Raw genomic sequence first — 2,120 nt, 5'->3', positions numbered from 1 at the left:
ACTGCGACGCCACCCCCTACCACCACAGGGCGGCAACCTCCACAGCGGCACACACAGCCAATGGCGGCAAGGCCACACACATCCCTCAAACCCCGTTTAACTACAAGTCTCCCGATCCACGTGAAGCTCCTTCAATTCAACTGCAACGGACTTCAGAGCAAGATCTAGGAGATAACCGTCTTCATGGGAAGGCATGGTATATTGATAGCTGCGGTTCAAGAGACGAAATTGCACAGCAATTCAACGTTGTTGAATTTTGCCGGGTACAACGTGCACCGTCGAGATCGCGAGCGAGATAGTGGTGCTGGCTTAGCGTTCATCACGCACCACACCGTGCAGTAGCGTCTTATTGAAGCAGACATCGACCGCAGGGATACCACCCTAGAATGTCAGGGCATTGCTATCCGGTCAGGCGATGTTGAGCTCGAAATATTTAATGTGTACATACCCCCTGTCACCTGCTGCCCGGCAGAATATCACCCTGACATAGGTGCGCTCCTCAGAGGTGAAAACCGTATGGGCGTAGGTGACTTTAATGCGCACCACGCTCTTTGGCGCTCAAGCCTGTCAAACGATCGTAGGGGAACTGACTTGGCTGGGCAGATAGACGATTCGACATTCTGCACAATGAACGACGACGCACCCACCAGGACTATGGGCAGCTGCTGCAGCTCGGAAGATATAACAATAGTAAGCGCTGGTCTGATAAACAGCGTATCATGGCAACCTATGCTGACTTTGTCATCAAACCATCTGCCCATAGTCATCTCGTTCAATAAACCAACCGACTTTGCTTCCGCGGAACACCGGACCTATACCAACTTTTCTAAAGCTGATTGGAAAGCCTTCGCGGAATTTACTGAGAGCACCTTCGCTGCGCTCCGCACACCAACCGACGTCCGCCTTGGTGAAAGTAAGTTCCGCAGGGTTGTCGCTGCTGCTGGAGCTCGCTTCGTACCGGCAGGATGCATAACGGACCCACGTCCAAATTTCCCTGCTGATGCGGCTGTTCTAGCCGATGAGCATTACAGCCTTCGTCAGGCCAATCCCGGAGATCCCCGTATCAGGAATCTCAACGCGGAGATTCGGCAACTAGTGAACGTACAAAAGCGGAGGAAGTGGGAAGAGTATCCGAAGACTTGTAACTCCACCTCTGGTGTGAGTAAGCTTTGGTCAACCGTGAGGTCACTGTCCAATCCGACGAAGCACACCGACATGGTCGAAATTTCTTTCGGCGATCATGCATCGTCGGACCCGGAGCGATGCGCGAGCTATTTTAGCCGGCAGTTCATACCGCATCCTCCGGTGGACAAAGCCAAGCGTCGAGTGACTAGCAGGCTGCACAAACTGCCAACGACTTGTGCCCGCCTTGCTTTCACTTGCGCTGAGGTTCAGGTGGCCATCGGGAAGGCGAAAGCCTCCAAAGCCATGGGTCCCGACGGAATATGCATGTTGATGATGATGCTGCCAGACGATTTATCATCACAATTTTTACTTGCGTCTGCAGTATTTTTGCGTAGAATTACTTTCTGCGTAGGCGGCCTTCGGCCGCGCTTTAGGATTATAAACCTTACCAAATAGAATTCTCCTTTTGGTGTGTACCAACTGGGGATACCGCCCCAGTGATGTAGCCTTGGGAAAGGATGAGGTAACTAGAATTCCCTTTCTGTGTGGTAAACCTGGGGCTGCTGCACCAGTGATGTCTATTATGGTTACTGGTTACCCTTTTTCAAGGTTTTTAAATTTTTTTAAATAGAGCCGCAGGCGAAAATTTTTAATAAAAAATCGCGCGATTTTTTATTCCAAATTTTCCTTTTTTAAATATTTTATATTATAAAAAATATCGACGCCGGCGTAAATATTTGCTTTTTTAATATTGTTTATTAAAAAATGCGAAAATATGGTTTATTATGTATTTTCCAAAGAAAAACATACATTTTTCTTAAAAAAATGGCCATAGTTAAAACTTTTTTAGAAGTTTGTTGTCTTAAAAAGCACATATTCAAACCTACCCTTATGTTGTGGAGACCATTATGAAATATAAGTTGAGTATTTTACTATCCGTAATTTTCGAACACGTGGTAGCACCCTTCTGTTCGGGTAATACAGCCATTTTGATT

General features: G+C 47.5%; 1 protein-coding gene across 1 annotated transcript in view; it reads left to right on the top strand.

The window, feature by feature from the left end:
• LOC118745655 overlaps nucleotides 1-2,120 on the top strand; it is a gene marked incomplete at its 5' end in the record, with an annotated part of 73,912 nt that overhangs the window by 511 nt on the left and 71,281 nt on the right.

Source organism: Rhagoletis pomonella, unplaced genomic scaffold, assembly GCF_013731165.1.
Source record: "Rhagoletis pomonella isolate Grant_MI unplaced genomic scaffold, Rhpom_1.0 Rhpom_scaffold_00009, whole genome shotgun sequence".
Lineage (NCBI taxonomy): Eukaryota > Metazoa > Arthropoda > Insecta > Diptera > Tephritidae > Rhagoletis > Rhagoletis pomonella.
The sequence above is the reverse complement of the archived record's forward strand: the minus strand, read 5'-3'. Positions and strand labels throughout refer to the sequence as shown.